The 22,915-nt window shown below is 40.4% G+C and overlaps 1 protein-coding gene across 1 annotated transcript in view; it reads left to right on the top strand.

The window, feature by feature from the left end:
• LOC126108299 (zinc finger protein 117-like) overlaps positions 1 to 22,915 on the top strand; it is a 161,179-nt gene that overhangs the window by 24,882 nt on the left and 113,382 nt on the right. The window lies entirely within an intron of this gene.

The raw sequence follows: 22,915 nt of genomic DNA, 5'->3' as shown, positions 1-22,915 counted from the left end.
TTTTGCTGATAGTCTGTGAAATTCCATATTAGTTTAACTGTCACCATAGTGTACTAAATTTAATGCTGACGAAGGTTTGTCAGATCTCCAGCCACATGGTAGCATTGATATCATGCGATGTTTCAGGAAGTCCCAGGAAGTCATATTATCCATCTTCTGGCGTAGTGTCGAGATTTGTGGGGAGTGGGCTATTTATATGTGCCAGCACCCCCCCCCTCCTCCCTCCGCTAGACCTCGGGTGGCTGCAGTGATGGGGATGGTGGCCGCATTCGGTTATCGGTGTAAGCATTATGTCTGTGTCTACAGTGGAGGGCGTTGACGGTCGTGCTCCCGATGGATTGCCACTTCAGGGTTTTTAGCAAATAAAAAAAAATTAAAATAATAATAATAATAATTATTGTTTGTTTGGCCTGTTGAGTAAGTGATTGAGGGATTAAAATTTACGCCGTGAATTTATCGAGCTTCGCACGTCCGAAGATGTACGGATCGTAGCCTGGGCACATCATATATTTTTCGTAGACAGTCTAATATCTGACCTGAGCTTCAATCATGAAAATGGAGTGACTAAAATTACTAAAACAAAGAAAAGCATACGATTAAATAAAACATATATTCATTTTACATATACATTACGATATAAATTACACTTACATAAAATTATAGGGAAATAATTGCAGATCATTTACAAATGAGAGCGACTTATTAATTCTGCGCCTCTTTTCTGCAAATAAGTATGAAATGGCTAACTGTGGAGCCACACAAAATATTACGTCCTTCTAGGACAACGAATGACATAAGAGTGTTGATGCCTGCTGGCTGTGACAAGAGAGCGGGATTAATTGCTTTATTTTGCATTCTCTTGTCTTAAAAAATCAATACATATAATCTAAGTTACAGATAATCTAAGTTAACTAAATTAAATATTGTCTGTGCTAGAGTGCAAATGGTTCCTTAAACTGCTCCCCAAATTGCGAAGGCAAAGGTGTACCACCTGCAGCTGAGCAATTTGTTGACGTATTTTCTTTATTTATCATGTTATGAATCATAAGTTGTTACGTATCATGTTTCACAGATTCAACATACATATAATATCATAAATGTCATACATCTATACAAATACATAAATAATATTTACACACAAGATAAATGAAAGTGAAAAGAAAATATAAAAATATTTGATTTCGAGCGGTATTGAACCCGGGAACTCCAGTACCGGAGTGCAGTGCAATGGCTCAGAGCTATCACTGCTCTCATATCTATTACAGTTTTACATAGACTATAACAATTTCACAGTTCGTATTCACTTGTGCTGTTACTTTGTAAAAATTTTGTTGGGCATATAGTCCGTTGTTCTCTTTCACTTCAAAATGTTATTACACATGTTCATTCAATAAATAAAATTAACTAATGGTTTTGTGCATTTTCAGAGATATGTGAACATATTCTCTTTAGAATGTCACTTGTTAGTAAAGGTTTATACTGTGCCAAAGTCTTTGCACTTTAAAATAAATGTCACGTGTCACACTTTTGTTTACATTGAGACGAAAGTTCTTGAAGAAACAAGTTGGAGATCAAGAATCCTGCAATGAGGCATGCTTTGGAAGACGCAGTTAAAATGTGGTTTCGTCTTGGTAGGAATACATGGTGTCAGTGGTTCCGTACTGACCAGTCCGTGTTACGTCTACTCAATAACCTCCAATTTCATCTTCCAAAAGGCATATGCCATCTCCTGGATATTGTGTCGTCGTTTCGTCGAAAAGTGTGCCGTGGTTTTGCGACTCACGTCACCTATAGTGTCCCATCATGAGCGCAGTGAACCGTTTTTTTAAATATTTGCACACAACTTGTTCATACATTGTTCGTTGCAAAACAAAATGTTTGTTCACAACAGAGCACAAAACATAACAAATATCACTTCACTTTGAGTACAGTTTTCTGTTACATGTTTACATAGATATAAAATTTTTTCTGTGAAACGTGTACCTATACATTTACATTAAATTGTTTGGTAATACGTATACATATTTTACATTTTTCAGTTGCATTAAACTAGATATTTACAAGTACATATGGGTCAGACGTAGAAAAAATTATCTTGTAGGTTCAGTGTATTGTGATACATTCAGAAAATCCATTTTCTTTTATAGGTCTCTTCACCTTTTTAATAAAGTTTTCCTTTGAAGTATATTTTCCTTTACATCAGTACTACACAATAAGTGTTCTTCTTCATTAAATGTTTCCTGCAACATAAACTTTCATAGTAGGTTAGAAAACATCTTGGAGATGATCTGTCCTGAAAAGTCATGATTACAATAAGACACGACACGTCACATCCACAATCAATTCCAAATTAGCATGTGCACAAAGTATCATTTACAAATAAAATAAAGTATATAGCCTTGCTCAATTAATCTCATTTGTCATTTCCTGTAGAGTGTTTTTTTTTGTGCATGTTGTATTCATGTGGATTGTGGTGTGAGTGTGAATAGCAAATCAAGTGTCTATCATGCCAATTAATATATCAGGTTCAGGGCAGCAATTGTCTCCGGTCATTTAGTCTGTCAGCTTGTCTGCAGGGTATTAATAAATATAATCTGTAACTGTGCTTTGCATGAAAATTGTTAGTTCTTCTTGTGTCTTATCTTCTTTCTGCTGCTGTTGTTGCTGGTGCTGTAAGATGTAGATACTTAAGATTATAGCTTATATCTTCTTCTTATTCCAGCTTGAAGTACCAGATGTGACTTACCTTGTTGTTGTATCAGCATACTCTGCTAAGCGCTAAAAGTTTTCAAATCTTTGTGAGGGTACAAACCTAAAATTCTCTTATTCCTGGGGTTTTGTAACAGATATGCTCCAGGGTGTGGTATATCAATGATTGTGTAAGGACCTTCCCTTACCTTTTCCTCGTGTGAAGGTTTGGTGTCAGAAAATTTTGGTAGTGGGTTGCTCCATCCATTAGTTTCCTTTGTGTCAAACATGATTTCTCTGGGAGTATAGGGTGTGTTGTATATATTTAAATTGTTGTGTATTTCCTCAAAAAGTGCTAAGTAATGTATCCAGTTTGTGTGCTTGTTGAGGTATAAGTTCTCATGAATCTATTTAATTCTCTAAAAATTCTCTCGCAAGGGTTGGCTGATGCATGAAACTTTGAAATAAAGATACTCTTAATGTTATTGTCCTTTAGAAATTTTCTCCAGATGAATCCTGCATAATACGTGGCATTATCTGATAGAATGGCTTTAGGTTTTCCACAGTATGGCATGTAATCATTTGTGAATCTTCTGATGATGGTGTTTGCTGTGGGTGACTTAATGGCAAAAAGTTTGATGTGCTTAGAAAATATGTCATAAAATGCTAGAATGTATTTACAACCACCGATGCTAGTTGGATGAGGTCCGCTAACATCTGTAGAAAGTATCTCTGTAGGTCCAGTGGGTAAGATAGAGTGCAAATCTGTTTTGGTGGATTGATTTTGTGGCTTGGATTTTTGACATACGACACATTTGATGATATCATGTGTTTTTCTTCTCCTGTTTGGAAAATAGCAATACATTTGTAACTTGTTTAGACATTTCTTTGTTCTGTAGTGTCCCCAAACAGTGTGAGTGTGTGCAATGAATTTGGGCACAGAATTTTGTGGTATGCAAACGCACCAGTTAGTAGCATTTGTGTGTCTTTTGTAGAAAAGTATGTTGTGGTGTAACATGTATCTGTCTTGTAAAGTGTCATTGTGTTGTTGTACTATGATTTGTTTTATTTTGTACCAGTGTGGATCTGAATCTTGTAGTGTTGCCATGTTCTTGCATAGGTCTATGTAGTATTGTGTAAACTGTTTGTCTTGCATGAGTAGTATTCTGTAATCGTGTGTGTTCTCAAAGTCTGTATTGTTATGGTGTAATCCTTGCGGTAGTCTTGAAAGTGTCAGCTATTATGTTGTCTTTTCACTTGATGTGCTTGATTTCGAAAGAGTAATTCTGTAATGCAAGTGCCCATCGTATAAGTCTAGGATGAATGAATTTACATGACAAAAGGAAGGTAAGTGCTTGATGGTCAGTGTATATAATGGTGTGTCTTCCATACAGATAATAGTTAAACTTTTTAAATGCCCATATAATAGATAATGTTTCCAATTCTGTGGTGGAGTAAGATCTTTCACATTCCGTTAAAGTCCGACTGGCAAAACCAATAATCTTAATATGTTCTGAAGTTTCTGTTTTAACAAGTTGGAATAAACAACATCCCAAACCAATGTTTGATGCATCACAAGCAATACAAAAGTTCAAATTGAAGTCTGGATGTTCCAGCATGTTAGAATTTACTAAGGCTTCTTTGATTTTAGTAAAGTCATTTTCACAGTCTTGGTTCCAAATCCATACCTGGTTCTTCTTTAATAAGTTTAGTAAGTATCTGCTATTGAGTGACTGTTTAGGTATGAATCGTCTGAAAAATGAGCATAAACCGAGAAATGATTTTAACTGTTTCTTTGTAGTGGGATTGGGGAAATGTCTGATAGCATCTAATTTTGAAGGGTCAGGTTTAATGCCTTGTGTGTTGATGATGTGTCCTAGGTATTTGCTCTCAGAACAAGCAAATCTAGATTTACAAATATTGGCAGTGATACCAGCTTGTGTGAATCTGCATAGTAAAGTGTTCAGGGTATCAGTGTGTTCCTTCCAGGTTTTTGGGCAATCAGTATGTCATCTACATAGTGTGTAACAGTTTCTAGTAAATCATCACAGAGTACAGAGTTTAGTGCAGTAATGAATACTCCTGAGCTTACAATTAGGCCAAATGGTAATACACAAAATTGATAAGTTCTGTCACCAAACATAAAGGCTGTATATTTTCTGGATTCTTTGCTTATTGGCACCTGCCAAAACGAATTTTTAAGGTCTATTGTAGAGAAATATTTTGCATCCAAGAATTTCTGAAGTTGTTCGTCAAGATTTTCTGGTTGTGTCATCACAGGTAAGATAATTTGGTTGATAGCTCTTGCATCTAATACTAACCTGATACTTCCATTGTGTCTTTTCACTACATGCAAAGGGCTACAATATGGAGATGTTGATGGTTCTATAATATTCCATGTAATCATTTTCTTTAGTTCTTCCCAAACTGCAGGTCGCAGAGCTAGAGGTACATTGTATGACTTGTGGTAATAGATTTGGTGAGGCTTGACTTGAATCGTATACATATATGTGTTGATCCTACCTGGCTTACTAGTGAAAACATCCTTATTCTTAAGTAAAATATGTTTAAGCTGGGATCTCTCCTCTTCATTAATAGCATCACATTCTGATAGCTTAGAATTAATTTGTGTAAGTACATCATTCACTATCTCACTGTGTGATACAGGTTGTTGTGTGGAATCTATGTCAGTCTCACGTATAATCTGTATCTTGTAGCCAGAACAGTGCTTGTTATGGTCTACTAGTCGAGTGTCCAAGTTCAAAACTATGTCTCTGCCTTCATACTTAAAATAACAAATGCCTTTGGAGAAGTCTATAGTACAGTCCTTCTCGCAAAGAAAATCAATACCCAATATACAATTGGCAGCAAGGCTTTGGACAACTAGGAAAGGCCATTGTACGATTCCATTTCCCATATTAAGTCACAAATACCTGGTTATTAACTCTACTTGCCTTATTACCTAATGCAGTTAATATTAAACAGTTTTGAACTGGGAACTCTGGTATCTTAGAAGTTTTCTTCATCATAGTATAAGAATTGTGGGAAATCACACTGACAGCTGCTCCTGTATCAATAATTATGTTAGTAGGTATACCTCCTACAATGCCTGAGGTGGAAGACAGTACAAATCTTTTCTTTACGTTGTGACATTGTGTATTGTCATTTATCAGATCATCAGCTAAGTTTCCACTTTCATTATATCTTAAGAATAGTGTAGGCAACTCTTGTTGTGTAAATGTTAATTTTTCTTGTTTCACAGTTTCACTAGCAAGTGTGTATTCAAACATAGTTTCTAAATTGAAGTTGCCCCCCAAATGTTCCTCAGTCACAACCTGGGGCTCAGTAATGACTGGTTCTAGTTTACCTGGTTTGTCTGGTCATTGGCAAGTGTAGTTGTAGTTTCATTAGCTACCTCAATAATATTTACATTAGGATATTGTCTTTGTCAATCGCCTGTCTGTTTTCGGCTGGCTGAAATCACTTGTTGGTTTGTGTTGCTTGTTTGTGCAAAATTCCCTTGTGGCATCTGAATATGATTTTGTGGTGGCGGTTGCTGTGTTTGCCATTGTCTCACATAATACTGGTTGTTGTTCTGGTTAAAGTGCTGTGTAGGTGTTCCATTTCTTGTGTAATCTGTGTTGTTGTTTCTTTGCCAGTGTTTCTGTTTGGCTTTGTGTCCGTTGTTGTTTCCATTATTCCTCCTTGAATTAAAATTGTCGTTTCTTCGTTTTTTCTACGGGTTATCTCCCTGTGTATAGTTGTAGTTGTTTGTGTGCAGCTGTGAGTTGTGGTGATTGTTTTGCATGTTTACTGTGTGTTGTGAATTTTGCTGTGTGTTTGGTAATGTAGCAATGTAGACATGTTGATTCCTACTGCGTGAGTTGTGTGTTGGTTCTTGTTCTTCATATAGTAAATCAACAGCATCTAACTTTTCCAAAAAATATTCTGGATCGTCGTCCGGTAAGTACAGTAATTTCTCTTTAATATTAAAAGGAAGTCTTGCTTTAGGCCTGGCCAGACAGAATCCGGCCTGCCGCTGCGACGGACGGCTCAGCGGGAGGCCAGGCCAGTTAGCGGCCAGGGACGCCACACAGGCAACGGCCGGCCGCAGTGGCTCTTGATGCGTCAGCTGTTAACACTGTGGAAACGGCCGATCCCCATTATTAAGCTTGCATGCGTAGCGCGATTGTCTTGGCGTTAGACGATTTGGAAGCTTCACGAGGGACACGTTACCTTTGTGCGAGTCCTTTTTCTTATTTTTTTAAAGTGCAGAAATGAGTAGCTCGCACTAGCGATACGAAATGGCACCAAGAAGAGGAGATTTTGGGTGCACGACATTAGTAGCAAGAGAGAAAGCTTCGGAGAATACCATCGTCTGTGTATTGATCTAGAGTCTGACGCAGATAAGTTCTTCAAATATTTTCGTATGCGGCGAGAATGTTTCGAGGAACTGCATCGCCTGATAAAACGGTAGCACCGAGAAGTGCACAACGAACTGGAGAAAGCCAATTGATACAAGGCACAGACTAGCCATTTGTTTGAGGTAAGTTTTACCATTTGTGGCCTCTTTATGCTTCAAACAGAAGTAATAAATTATTCCATTTCAGTTTTGCTGTATCATATGAAAGGTTCGACGGAAGAAAGTGCTATCGCACTTCGTAGTTACGAGTGAGTGATAAATTTAAATGCGTGTTTTCGAATACAGCAAACGATAGTAACATCTAGTTCCGCATGTCCCGCTAGAGAGAACTTTCTACTTAATAGATTGTTTTGTTTCATTGTATTCATAACATTGTCATTGTATTTAAACAAATTTCTTTGGTCGTTAACTTATATATTCGTTCTATCGGCATAATTTATTTTAATCTTTTCCAGATACTTGACTACAAGCGACAGTCACCAGAACATAGCTTTTTCTTTTCGGTTAGGTCGTTTAACAGTCTCAGAAATTGTGAAACAAGTGTGCCAGGCAATATGGACTGTTCTACAGCCCAAGTACTTACCTACTCCAACAACAGAGATGTGGAAGAAATCTGAAGAAGGATTTCTAGAAGTTTGGAGGTTTCCGAACTGCCTTGGAAGCATAGACGGAAAGCATATCAGGTTAAAATGCCCGAAGGATAGAGGATCCCAGTTCTGTTACAAGCAATTCTTTTAGCTGCTTCTCCTGGCGATCGTTGATCCATACTACGAGTTTACAGTACTTGATATTGGAAGTTATGGACGTCAGTGACAATACTCTTTCTGAGAATTCAGCTTTCCATCAAGAGTATATCGAGGGCAAAAGTATTCTACCTCCAAATCAGGATCCCGCGTGTCATACAAAAAGTTGTATTCTCTCACCTCCTCTGTAAGTCTGTCTGTGTCCATGATGCATGCACTATGAACTCTAAGACAAAAACCGCCTCACGCCGCTGCTTCCAGTGTGACAGCAGAGCAGTTGAGTGCGCCAACAGAGGCAAGCAGCCGCTGCGGCTTGCGGCGAATCTGTAATCTGTGACAACCCGGCGGCGGCCGGTGCGGCAGGCCGCGTGCCGGTGCGTCAGAGCCGCACTCAGTGTGACCGCCACCATACAGTAACGAGCGATTCAACAGTGCGGCCTGCCGGCTGTGGTTCAAGGCCACAGGCCGGACGGCCAGGCCGCATTCTGTCTGGCCAGGCCTTTTCAGTGATTGGATCACATCTTTTGGTTCCACTGGTTCATTAAGGAAGTGTATCATGTTTAGGTACTTCTCGAAATATCTGCGCAGGTTGCCGTTTTTAGGATTGAAGTGTTGGGGTTCAGTGACTTGTTTGCGGATACGTTCCTGTACAGTGGGTGACCAAAACTTATTCAAGAAGGCGCGTTCAAACTGCTCGTATGTTACACATCTGTCGCTTTCATAGTAAGCCCAGACAGCAGTGTCCCCTTGAATGTAATCCACAATGTACGCAATGCGTTTGTGGTCGCTCCACGAACGTGGGAATGCGTTCCTAAAAGCTTTTAAGAAGATGACAGGGTGTACAGCGTTTTTGCCTGGTATAAAAGGTTGGAATCTACGGTGCTTGAATGGACTTTCTTCTTTTTGTTAGGTGTTCGTCTGTCTCTTTCCGTGTAATCATTTAATTCTTCCCTGTGTGTACATGGTTCTTCATCAAAAGGATAATTGTATTGTACTTCAGCTGATGGGTATCTGTTGCTATGCGCGTCAGTGTATTGTGTATTTGAGTGTTGAAATTCGTGTGTGTACATGTGTTCATTTCTGAATCGAGATTTTCTTTTGTGTGTGTAAAAATGTGTAGTGGGTGTACTATTCTGTTGTGCTTGGCATTGAGTTGTCTTTGTTTGCATATCGTCATCGATTACTTGTCTATTGTTGTTCATGTATTCCACTACAGAATCGTGCACAATATGTGGCAATTTGTTTTGTATACATTCTTCAAAAATTTCGTCTTTGTGTGCCATCCATTCTTTAAATTGTGAATTAATTCGAGACAAATGGGGTTCAGCCTCTATCTGTATTGTTGTGTGAATCTGTTTGTGAATGTCAGCTACTTTTGTTTCTATTGTATTCACCTTTAAATTAATTTCGTCACATGCGTGCGTGTTTGATTCTATCTATCTATCTATATCCGAATCCCGCTCCAGCTACTGCCGGGTCTGGGTGCTGACGAGTCCTCTCCATTTGGCTCGGTCCTTCCACCACTTTTCTTCCTCCACTTGCTGCCAGGTCACACCTCTCCTTTCAACAGATATTCTCACTCCCATTTTCCACCGTGTTCTTGGGCTCCCTCTAGGTCGTTTCCCATCCATCTTTAGTTCTTCCATAATTTTGGGGAGTCTGCCCATGCATCCTCTTAACATGCCCATACCATCTTAATCTCTTTCTTTCAATTTCTTCTCTCATACTTTCTTGTTTGAGGTCCTTTCTAATCTCTACATTCCTTACTCTGTCCATTCTTGTTTTTCCCTTAACTGCTCTGAGAAATTTCATTTCCCCTGCTTGCAGTCTGCTCCAGTCCCTTTCTTTCATTGTCCATGTTTCTCCATGATAGGTGACAATAGGGAAGTAATAATTCTTATACATCAGGAGTTTTGCTCTTTCTGAAACTTCATTATTCCAAATCAGATGTTTTATTGTTTGGTAGAAATTGCCTCCCTTCTGTAACCTCCTATTAATTTCGTTAGTTATTCTTCCATCCCTAGATATTTCACTCCCTAAATAAGTGAAACTTTCTACCACTTTGAGGGGTTCTCCATTCAAGGTAATATTTCCATTGATTCTTTTCTCTCTTCCAAATACCATTACTTCACTCTTATCTTTATTTATTCTTAATCCATACCTTTTCATTATTTCCTTCCACGCATCAAGCTGTAACTGTACATCTACCTCTTTATCACCCCATATTACCATATCATCTGCAAAAATCATCTTTTTGTCTTTTTCTTTTACTATATCTTTAACTGCCCTATTCATTCCCTCCATCACAACATTAAAAAGCGCAGGAGATAGAATACTTCCTTGCTTAAGTCCTTGTCTTATTTCGAAGTATTCAGAGTTCCCCAATGGTGTTCTAATTCTACAATTGTGGCCTCTGTACATTGTCTTTATAACATTAATGTATCCATCTTCTATATCTATCTTCTTTAGTTCTTCCCAGAGTCTTTCCCGGTCAACTGAGTCATATGCCTTTTCTATGTCTATAAAAACCATTATCACCCTTTTGTTATACTCCCAACTTTTTTCCATCAGTTGACGGATAGAAAATATCAGGTCGATTGTGCTCCTTCCTTTCCTAAACCCATGCTGTTCTTCACTCAGCTCCTTTTCTATCTTTTCACTTATTCGATTTAGTAAAATTCTTTCAAAAATCTTGGCTGTATGACTCATGAGGGTTATTCCTCTGTAGTTTTTACAAAGTCTTTTATTGACTTTCTTGAAGATGGGAACAATGTCTCCTGTTCTCCAGTCGCCAGGTATTTTACTATTTCTCCACACGCTTGATAGTACTCTATACAGCCACTGCATTCCCACTGGACCTGCTGATCTTATCATGTCCACTGATACTTCATCAGGTCCTGGGGCTTTCCCCCCATTCATCTTCTTCACAGCTTTTTCCATTTCTTCCTGTGTAATTTGTCCTAATTCTGCTTCCCAACTTCTCTCAATTTCTCCATTATTTGTTGTTTCCTCATGTACCTGGTCCTCAGCGTTTAACAGCTTCTTAAAATGTTCTTTCCAGAGATCTTTTATATTCCCTGGATCTTCAATAATGGTACCGTCCTCTGTTTCCATCTTTACTGGTACTTCAGAAGCCTTCCTTTTATTTTTCATCATTTTATAGAACATTTTCTTATTGCTCTTCACATCTTCAAGTTTTTTTGTAAACTCTTCCCATGCCTTTTTCTCTGCTGTTTCCACTATTTCTTTGCACTTCTTCTTTTCTTCTATATATCTTTTATGGTCTTCGTCATTTTTAGTTTTCCACCATTTTCTCCATGCTCCATTTTTTCTTTTAACTGCTTGGATTGTGGTATCATCCCACCAACTTGTCTCTTATTTTTTCCTTTCCAGATGTTCTGCCACATACTTTTTGTGCTGCTTCGACTAAAGTGTCTTTGAATAAACTCCATTCATTTTCTACATCGCAGAAGACTTCTTTTGAAAATTTTTGTGTTATTAATTCTCTGTACTTCTCAGAACATTCACTCTCCTTTAATTTCCAATCCCGTATCCTCGTCACTTTCTTCTGTTTTCTATTTTTCACACACTGATTCATTTTCCATTGTCCCACCAGTAACCTATGGTCTCCATCAGCACTCACACTTGGAATTACCTTCACATTTGTTACTTTCTCTCCCCATTCCCTATCTACTAGAATATAATCAATTGTTTGTTTGATTCTAATTTGCAATTAATAGTTTCATAGGTTTTTGTCAAGTCATGGATGTGATTGGCATTGTCACTTTGTCGTAACTCTAAATTTTCGAATTTTACCGTAAGATCGTCGACCTGTTTGGAAAGACGTGTATTAATTTCATCTACCTTTTGAGTCAGTGTGGCGAAGTCTGATTTTATGTCATTTCTGAAGGCTGCATTGTCTGTCATTAATTGTGAGAATTTTTCGTCATTATCTTGCTTAATATTGGATATGCCTTCCAAAATTGAATTCAGTATAGCGGCAAAATTTTGATTGCAAAATGAACTTGCCCCCGCCGCGTCATTAGACAGCTCAGGTTTGGTTCTGAATTGCTCCTTTCGGCGTTTGTGTGTGTGTGTGTGTGTGTGTGTGTGTGTGTGTGTAGCAGGTTATTTTGATGTGTTTGCGTGTCTGTATTAATTTCTGTGTCTGAATGTGTCTGTGTATCCATGTTTGCATTACTTGATTGTTGTTCCATTGTGTACTGGTGTCGAGTTTTTACCATATCGTGAATAAATTGTGTGCAAGAAAAAAAATTGTTTAAACGCGTAGTGTGAAAATGTGCTACCTATGTGTGTGTTTAAATGACTGAGAATGATTGAGAGATGACTTTAAAGATCGAAAGTAGCGTACGTGTTAATGATGACTAGCCATGTTGCTTTAATCTTGTACAATGTCGGCCATATTGTGCAATGTAACTTGCGTATTGTTGGATCGGAATGTAATCGCCTGAATAATGAGATTTCGCGGAATTTGGAAAAAAATTACTGAATGGAAACTGAATACTGAATTTAATGCTGAGAAAAATAATTTTGAATGAAAAATGTGCTTGGAATCAATTGTGGATGCGCGAGTGCTGCGTCTTACCGTACATGTCGTCTTGATGCGAAGATTGCATTTCCAGTCCAAATTGTCTCCAGATTTTATTCGCTTTCTTCCATATTCTCGTCACATGGGTTGTTGCCAGTCAGGATGTACATGAAAAAGAACAATTAGTTGTAGTACAGATACAATAATGAGTCCTGGCACATAGTCGCCAGTTTAGCAAATAAAAAAATTAAAATAATAATATAATAGTAATAATATAATAATAATAGTAATTATTGTTTGTTGTTTGCTTGAGTAAGTAATTGAGAGATTAAAATTTACGCCGTGAATTTATCGAGCTTCGCACGTCTGAAGATGTACGGATCGTAGCCAGGGCTCATCATATATTTTTTGTAGACAAAGTCTAATATCTGACCTGAGCTTCAATCATGAAAATGGAGTGACTAAAATTACTAAAACAAAGAAAAGCATATGATTAAATAAAACATATATTCATTTTACATATACATTACGATATAAATTACACTTACGTAAAATTATAGGGAAATAATTGCAGATCATTTTCAAATGAGAGCGACTTATTAATTCTGCGCCTCTTTTCTGCAAATAAGTATGAAATGGCTAACTGTGGAGCCACACAAAATATTACGTCCTTCTAGGACAACGAATGACAGAAGAGTGTTGATGCCTGCTGGCTGTGACAAGAGAGCGGGATTAACTGCTTTATTTTGCATTCTCTTGTCTTAAAAAATCGATACATATAATCTAAGTTAACTAAATTAAATATTGTCTGTGCTCGAGTGCAAATGGTTCCTTAAAGGTTCCATGGTGCGCTGATTTGCTATCCATCATATCTGTTGACCAGATTGTCGTGAATCCTTATTTCTATGGATTGTTTGATAATGCTTTCCCAGAAGCCAGATGTTCAGCACAGTACTTTCGTGTTTTTGAAGTTGAAGGTGTATTCTGCTATGGCTGATTTTTCTGTGTGGCCTAGTCGCACACATCTGATATGATCTCCGCAGCATTTAGATATACAGTGCTGTGTTTGACCAATGTATTGTTTTCCGCATTCGCATGGTATGCTATATATACTCCTGGTGTGTTAAGGTTCAGTGGATCTTTGGTAGAACCTAGGAGCTCCCTGGTCTATGATGGTGGCCAGAGAATGCTTTTGATACTGTATTTGCCCAGAAGTTGTGCAATTTTGACCGGGAGCGGAACCGTGTATGGAAGGAATGCGAGACGGTCTCCTTCTTCTTCTTCATCATCTTTTTCTGGTGTTCTCACTGCTTCCTTCTTCCTTTGAAGTGCTCTGTTGATCTGTGTTTGACTGTAGCCATTTTGGTGAAAGACTTCCCTCAGGTGTTAACGCTTGGATGGTAGGCTGTCTTTGTCACAGATGGCATGCACCCTATGTACCAGGATGGTCAGTACTGTTTGTCTTTGTGCTGGATGGTGGCAGCTTGTTGCACGAAGGTATAGGTCTGTGTGTCTTCTTCCTATGTACTGCATGGCCTAGTGAACCATCTGCCTTCCTCTTATTTAAAATATCAAGGATGGGGAGCCAGCCATTTTCCTCCATTTCCATTGTAAATTTGATGTTTGGATGGATGCTGTTGAGGTGTTGCAGAAACTCATCTAGCACCTGTTTGCCATGTCCCCACATGACAAAAGTGTCACCGACATAGCGGAAGAAGTGCTTTGGTTTCTGTCTGGCAGTTTGAAGGGGCACCACCTCGAAATGTTCCATATAGAGGTTTGCAATCACAGGAGCCTGTGGGGAGCCCACGGCCACACCATCGATCTGTTCGAAGAATTCCTCATGGCACTGAAAGTAGGTGGTTGTTAGTGCTTGTTTGAAGAGCCTGACTGTTTGTGGGTCAAAGTGCTGGACTAAAACTGCCAAGGAGTGTTGAAGGGGCTTTTTTGTGAAAAGCAACGTCATGTTGAAGCTCACGAGTAGGTCCTCAATTCGTAGTCACATGTCCCTGAGTATTTTTACGAATTTAGCTGAGTTTCTCACATGGTGGCTGCAGTCCCCCACAAGGGTTCTCAGCAGTGTTTCTAGGCGTTTAGCAAGTTCGTAACAGTGAAGAGTTAATGGAGTCTACAATTGGTCCAGAGGTAACCCTTCCTTATGGATCTTAGGGAGTCCATAGAGGCTTGGTATTGCTGGTGCTCTGGGGTACAGGTGCTTCTTCATTGGCTCAGGTAAGTCAGATTTTTTAAGCAGAGCTATCGTCTTTCTACTTATCGTCGGGGTTGGATCAGTCTTCAGCCTCTTGCAGGCCTCATCTTGTTGCAGCAGGTTTTCTGCTGGTATTCGGCAGTGCTTAATTGCACTGTAGCATTCCCTTTGTCTGCTGGTAGGATCGTTATTTCACGGTCATCTCCAAGGGACCAAAGAGCTGCTCGTTCTTCCGCAGATATGTTATTTTTAGGCAATAGAAATCTGTCGATTATTCTGGAAGTTTCCCATGTGACTTCCTCTGCTTCCTCCTTGGGAAGTCTTTGTACTGCTTCTTCCACGCCACTGATAATGTCTCATTCCAAGTTTGTTCTGGGGATGGGGGCAAAATTCAGTCCTTTCTTGAGGACTGTGATTGTAGCAGCAGCCAGTTCTTTTCCAGTCAAATTGACCATGGCTCTGGTGTCATTGATCTCCTTTTTTGTCAAAAACATTGCAAGATATCAATGCTACCACCTGGCTGGAGACCCGAGAAACCTTCATCAACAGTTTACGCTGGGAAAGCCTACAGTTAAATTTAATGCTATTTACAAAAATTAGTAATACTTCGTAGAAATCTATTTTTTGTAATGGTATCCAGCTCTGTGGACTAAGTTCAGTTGTGGTGAGTATTAGAATTTTTACTGGGTAGATGTGATTGGAAAATGAAAAAGAACAGAACTCTCATATTTCAGATGTGGGATTAGAGAATGCTGCTGAAAATTAAGTGAACTTAGAGGGAATATGGAGTCCTCAGCAGAACAGTCGAGGAAAGAAATGTACGGAAAATGCTGACCAAAAGAAGGGACAGGATGATAGGATAAGTGATAAGACATGAGGTAGTGAACTAGTCAGATGTGTTTCCTTCTCACTTGGGGAAAAATGCTACTATTACACATATCATATAGGAACTTTAAAGGGAATGTAGTTAACCTATGTTTGTTATGTAGTCAATTGTGGAACCTCATCAAGCACTGGCAACTCTAAACTAGTAGATAAAGAAGTGCCTTTTTGATGCAAAATAATTTTGGCAACAAAATAGGAGGCATTAGAGCTAATATAGATGCTTCCTGGCAATTGTTCTCCCCAAACACCACCTTCAAATAGAATAGGAAATGGTGAAGTAATGGATGTAGTGGTATCAGCAGTACCCTCTGGCATGCACCATTAGGTGACTAGTCTAGTGTAGATGTAGGTGTACAAAGAATCAGATATTAATAGTCAGGGATATGGACTATAATCACACATTTATTATGAGACACATTTGGGAGAGATTATGAGAGAATAAGAAACCCATTTCTTAAAGATCACAGTACTCACAGACAATGATTGCACAGCACTGCGAGTGTGTTGAAAAACATCGTTGTCGTTGTCCAAACGCATTCAACATAATACTTGAGAAATTAACAGTGATATATTGAATGGGAGAATCTGTGCTTGGCACACTCATCGCAAATTCCAGAGCTAAAAAGGTTGTCTGTAGCATGTATGAAAGTTGGTCTGTAGAGCATTATCCGAGGAAACAGATGTGGTGGTTCTTCCTTCCGGAGTAATGCAGTGTGTGCCACTTCATACTGAATTTCATGTTTGCCACCATTGAGAACTGTTGACACATGGGTACAAGCGACAGCTGAATGTAAAGCACTATAGCATTAATACATCAGTAACTTTGAAATTGTGAAAATGATTGTGTAGAATCACAATCTTCACTAAAATTAGAACTGAGGCATGTGATGTATAATTTCTTCACAACTGCTTTGGGATTGACACTAGAGCAGGAACACATGGAGGTGCAAAACGAAGTTGCTTCATTCTTCCCTGACTGTTCGCATGATCTGACATTTCATTGAACACACTCAAATTTGCATACTAATCAGTGTACAAAGGTGGAAGTGGGATCAATAGATTCTGGAAGAGTTTCACTACATTCTCATTTGAGATGTGTTTGTGGCAATAAATTTTTAATTTTATATGCAGAATATTTTCGAAAATACATTGTTCAATGTTCCTGAAAATTTGAGTTACAGGGAAACATTGTTACTGAGTTTAAATGACCAAATTGTGTTAACAAAATATTTAGAATATATCTTATTTTCAACAGCTCCAAACTCTGTCAGAGATGTCTAACATAAGATTAATTTAATTTAAACATGATGTGTGATACTCTGCTCATGTCATAAGGTATCAGTCACCTGTTTCGTTGAGAGAAACACATCACAGCATTTACGGTTAACATGACATTACATTTTCTGATCAAACATTACAAATCTTTGTAGCAAGAAAGGTACCCATTTTGGTAGAGGTATGGAAATTTAAATATGAAAGTAAGAAGAGTAGTGATAACATCATTCACTACCTTCCAGTTGCAACTATTATGATGGAAACAATGAAGACCTTGTTAGTGTCATTAGTGCTGAATTCCTGAGGTGCACTTCATTTGACTGTAGTTCTGTAGTTGCTAGTAACAGCATTCTTAGTAACAATTAAAATTTATGAAAATACAATCTGCTCTGCAGGTAAATACACCACACATTCCCTGGTAATTTTCCTAACAGCTTCATTACTGAGTTCCCCAACTGTGGACAGTGTACCTTTTTTACTTGTTTCATCACTGTTTTGCAACATAACTGTCAATTTAGGTCCATATCAATTCTGTTGGGTTGAAGTGCCAGTGAGAACTTGTCAGCCTTATTATTTTATGGCTGTTTTTGTCAGCCTGTCAGTTTTTGTATGTGGGCAACTGTGGTTTATGGAGAGGTATTGGATTTATATGCTCCATCTTTTTAAATGTTTCACTTACTTCCACTTACAGATGCTGAAGCCAATAATTTCCTCCTTTTATTTTAGCATAAGGTTCTCGTCAACAACAGAACATTTGGGAGAACTATCAACAACAGATGTTGATGATGTAGGCAGATTATGCACAAACCATTTATCTCAACTGATTTTGGTTTTCTGTAGCAATGACTTGAACTAGTGATATCGATATATCCACTGAATAACATTTGCTGAAGTTGCTTTTAACATTCTTAAGCACTGCACACTCCAGAACTGATAACAGTAATGACAGGTAAAATTTCAATCCTATAAGTGTACAAAATGAACACAAACAGAAACTCATAGTGCAGTGAGCGATTCCATAAGACTGCAAGCTGCCTAAAACTGAACTGTACTACACTTGCCTAGTATATTGGCAGTGTGGTGAAGGTGTATCCCTTGGGATAGAGTGAATGTATGATCTGCGGTCTTTGAATGTGTCCACACTATCTCATATCTAGCTGCCAGTCCTAAAGTAATTCTGTATAGAGTTTAATTAAATTACCCTGTTGCTTTCTAGAACCAGGTCCTTGATTGTGACACAGGCAGGCAATGCAAAACAAATTTTGCAGGCTGAAACTCTTGGACATTATCTTGGGTCAAGTGAAGACACTACTGATGATTGGAGAGGAGGAGAAGTCAAAAGAATACATTGTCCAGTAATGGGTGTCAAATGCCTGAACTCATTTGAGCTAAAGCTGTGAGTGTGAGAACGAGATAAGTGGATAAATGCGGGAAACAATAGGCAGGTGAAGGCTGAAGATGAGTGATAAATGGTGTGTGGATGGGAGAAGCACAAGATCGCAACTTGAGGCAAATTTCTAGGTTGCCAGATGATGGTCAGGGTCAGTAAGTGCTGTGCTGTGAAGTATACAGTGTAGGAGAGAGCTGTCAGTGTCTCTGCAAAGAGCACAGTGAAATGTACCACAAGGTGGAATCATGGGAATGTGAGTTACAAAAGCTGGTCAGCAAATTATGTCTTTGTATAGACAGATTTGCACAAGCTGTATTAATTCGAATATTCTTTGTTATTTTCTTGAAGGTCTGTTGGGAGTATTTTGCCACAGAGATTGTATCAGTGAGGATCCCAGACTAAGTTTGGGGTTGGATGATCTGGACAACATTTCCAGCATTCACATCACTAATATTGCTTGTAGAATGAGAAAAGTCACTGGCTAATGGAAATAATCATAGATCGTTAATTTTCTAGAGATCAGCAGTATATTAGTAACCAGTTGAGTTCGTGGTATTGCCAGGGTAAGTATATATTCCAATCTGTTAGTCCATCTTCTCCTACCACAATCATTCCATCTCCTCCTTTGTCACTCTTCTGTCTCCTCCTCACCCACCATTTTCCCATCTTCTCACCCACTCTCTGCCTGTCTCGTCCTTGCCCTTTTTCTCTGCTCCTCAACTTCTCCTCAAGGTGTGCAGTCCTTGCAGGCAGAATGACATACCTGTCTACTTACAGTGTCATGTAGCCATAGTACTTCAACTACCACCTTCAAAAATAATGTATTAGTCAGCAATGTGAAACACATACCAAGCAGCAGTAGAAATAAACTATTTCTTAGGACTAGACACAGCCATGTTTCAGTTAAAGTTGTGCTCAATGCTATGGGCTGGTGGAAACTTGTTAACAAAATTAAATTTTTTCGTTGATGAGAAAGCAATGACATGCCGAGGCAAAGGATGAAAGAATACACAAAACAAATATTAAATGTCCAATTTTCTGTTTGCAAGTTGCGGCAAGAAGTATGTAATACTGAGATGAGTAGAATTGGAATATCTATGCCAGTGGAAAAGCAGCAACTTGTACACAGTATAAATGCCTGGGAAATGTGATAAATATGTTGTATGGCAGAAATTCTGTGAGCTTATGAACAATGCAAAAACGTACCAACTTTGCTAGAGGTTAACAGCTTACGTTGAAGAGAAATGGACTGCATAGCTAGCAGACAGTCCGATAAGGGGATAGGAAAACAGAATGAGGCTGCTGTTATTTAAAGTGCTGGGTTTCCCACCTAAAACCATTTGTCATGGTGGCATTTGTTCCACATATATCGACAAATTTAAATCTCTGTAAAAGATCAAACCTCGTTTAGTAGAGCAGATGAGGTTTGTGGTTTAGATCCTACTACACAATGAGTTTCCCTTCTCCTTTCCTCTACACTTCCTGTACTGTCACACTGGATGACAGCTTCAGTGCATGTCGTGATAGGAAAATCATTAAGATACTTTTGTTGCACCATGAACGTTATATGTACAGCTTGCCACTGGTGCATTTAATTTGCAATAAATTTGAGAAACAACTTACTAGGGACATTATGCATCATTTGTTTTTATATTAATTTTACAGCCATTAACCAGTATAAGATTTAGATTCAGCTTTCTTAACCCTTATTTTCAGTCATATGCCAACACATGCTGTCACCAACAAATATCCCCCTGCGGGTCTACGGTAAGAATAGGCCCAAGCTATTCCTGCCTGTCGTAAGAGGCGACTAAAAGGATTTTCAACCATTTTGGCCTTCAATGTGATGGTCCCCATTGGGGGTTGACCTCCATTTTTAAAATTCTACAGAAGTACGAGCCTTTTTGGGAAGGACACCTTACGTGGTGTATCACCAGTCCTCAGTGCACTAAGACCTTGACACTCATCATTATAACGGCGTCGTAACTGCACCCACTGTTCATCAATTTGGGCCTCAACACCTAATGGCTTGCATAGGTTATGCCTGTAGTGCGTCCCCATCCGCACCTCCGATCATGATGGACTTTCCATGGCACCCGAAATTCAGCAAGGTAGCCAGCCCCTTCTGGTGGGGTAGTCATATGTACCCTCTAGGTTGTAGCCCCCTGACAACACAGGGATCGTACTGCCGATACCTGAGCTGCACTCTCTCCACGTAAGCCAAGGAGTAGATGCCCGTCTACCTGGGGCATCAAGACTTCCAGCAATGGTGATCCTGCCAGGTGGCCCTTGCTGAGGCTGGGTGGCGCCTGTGGGGAGAGCCCCTGGTCAGTGGGTGGTATCGGTGCAGACGTTTTGCAGATGAAGCGTCGACATGCATCAGGTCGCTCTGTGGCCGCGTCTTCTAAGAAGAAAGGTTCTGTCTCCGTCTCTGGTTCTGTTCCTTCTGCCTTTTACCCCTTAGCCACTCCCTGCGAGGAAGGACAGGACCGCCGGCTTGGGACGAAATACTTCCCTCACTATTTAGTCTGTTCTCGGACCGATGGGGGACGTTCGCCACCTCCAAGCCCATGTTCTTTGTACAACATATCGAGGATATCTTCGGAGAAATCAAGGCTCTTAGTAAATTGCGTTCGGGGTCCATTCTCATAAAGACCACCTCCGCTACACAGTTGATGGCGCTCCAGGCATGCGACCAAACAAGGGACATCCCAGTGTCCATTGTCCCACATCTGGCATTGAATAGGACGCAGGGGATTATTTTACATCGGGACCTCCTGCTGCAACCTGTTGAGCTCAGGGCCAACCTGGTGCGCCGTGGCGTGCATTTCGTCCAGCGAGTCCAGCGCGGCCCCAAAGATCATAGCGTCGACACTGGGGCCTTTATCCTCGCATTTGAGGGCGATTATCTCCCAGAGAAGGTAAAGGTGATGTGCTACCAGTGCGACGTGCGACCTTACATCCCACCTCCTATGCGATGCTTTCGATGTTCGCACTTTGGGCATATGTCATCAAGGTGCGAAGCTGAACCCCTTTGTGGCGATTGTGGACGTCCTCTTTGTGAGGGACATACATGCACCCCATCACCTCGGTGCATCAATTGTCCTGGCCTTTACTCGCCTAGATCTTTCGACTGCCCTGTCTATCAGAAGGAGAAGAAGATACCAGAATTGAAAACCTTGGACCGTCTGTCTTATTCTGATGAAAGGAAGAAATATGACCGCCTCCATCCCGTGATGCTGGCAACGTCGTTTGCTTTGGTCGTGTCCACTCCTTCTGCAGTATCCTCACCCCTATCCTGTCCCATTTCTTCACCCCATCCAGGGTCTATGCCTCCGCCTCCCAAATCCCTCCCTTCCAAATCCTCCTTCGTGGCCCCGGTCCCCTCTGCCCCAGGGGCCACTCCTCCTCCTCCTCCTCCTCCTCCTCCTCCTCCTCCTCCTCTGCCGCCGCCTGAGAAGTGATCCTCTTCTCAGGCATCCATTGGGGAAACGTTATGGACCCCAGCTTCTAACCCCCCAGGGGAGTCCACAACTTTTTTGCGGATATGTACATGGCAAGCACAGGGCCCCGAGCTATTGCAGCCTTCTTTCTCTCCAGGGCTTCATTTCCTCCCCCTTCCCCTCCTTACTCCTTCTTACTCCTTTTTCCTCGCCCTCCTCTCCCTCTCTTTGTGTCCTTGCTTATGTTGGCCCCCACTATCCTCCTGGTTATGTTGGTTTTACAATTCAGCTTTGTTGCATAATCATCTCCTCCTTTTGGCATTCCCTGGTCCCCCTCTGAAGTTTGACCTCCATTACAAAATTTCTCCTCCGTAGTGTGTGCCATTTGGGGAAGAGCACCGTACCTAGTGTCTCCGACGTGCGCCCTCCTAGTAAATTCCACCTTTTCTTTCACGTCCTTGTCTGATGCTAGGGTGCATAGCCAGCACGGCAGCCAGCCCGCTACGTGCCCTTTTGGTTGAGCCCCCTGAACACACAGGGATCACACTTCTGATACCTGAGCTGTGGTCTCCTCATGCATGCCTTGGACTGGTTGCTCGTCATCCTGGAGCATCGGAACTCACGGCAATGGCCGCCGTGCGAGACGGCCCTTGCTGTGGCTGGGTGGTGCCTGTGTGGAGAGCCCCTGATTGGAGTGGGTGGTATCAGGGCGGACGCTATGCAAATGAAACGCATATGGGTCCAGAACTCTGGCCGTTCTTCTGCGGCTCTCTCTCTGCATGGAACTGATTAAAGTGCTGCTTCTCTTGCCCCTTCAGCCTTCCCTTCCATGGCTACTCCCTGGGAAGAGGGTCAGGCCCGTCGGCTAGGGGCGAAAGCTTTCCCCCGTTATCTAGTTTGCACCAGGACTGATGGAGATACTTTCAGCAATACCAAACCTTCATTCTTTGTGGAACACATTGAAGACAAGTTTGGCGAAGTGGACTCCCTGAGCAAGATGCGGGTGGGTTCGTTGCTGAGCAAAACTGCTTCAGCTGCCCAATCTGCGGCCCTTCGTGCCTGTACCCATCTTTGCACAATTCCTGTGTCCATTACCCCCACCAGTCTCTAAATATGGTTCAAGGTGTGATTTTTCACAGGGACCTCATCCTTAAAACTGATGAGGAACTTTGGGACAGTCTCAGATGGCGGGGTGTTCACTTTGTTTGGCATGTTCAGAAGGGTCCTAAAGACAATTGCATTGATACTGGTGCCTTTATCCTGGCCTTTGAAGGGGATACCCTCCCTGAGAAAGTTAAGATTATGGTTTA

The sequence above is a fragment of the Schistocerca cancellata genome, chromosome 11 (genome assembly GCF_023864275.1).
Source record: "Schistocerca cancellata isolate TAMUIC-IGC-003103 chromosome 11, iqSchCanc2.1, whole genome shotgun sequence".
Taxonomy (NCBI): domain Eukaryota; kingdom Metazoa; phylum Arthropoda; class Insecta; order Orthoptera; family Acrididae; genus Schistocerca; species Schistocerca cancellata.
This window is presented reverse-complemented; position numbering and strand designations above follow the sequence as displayed.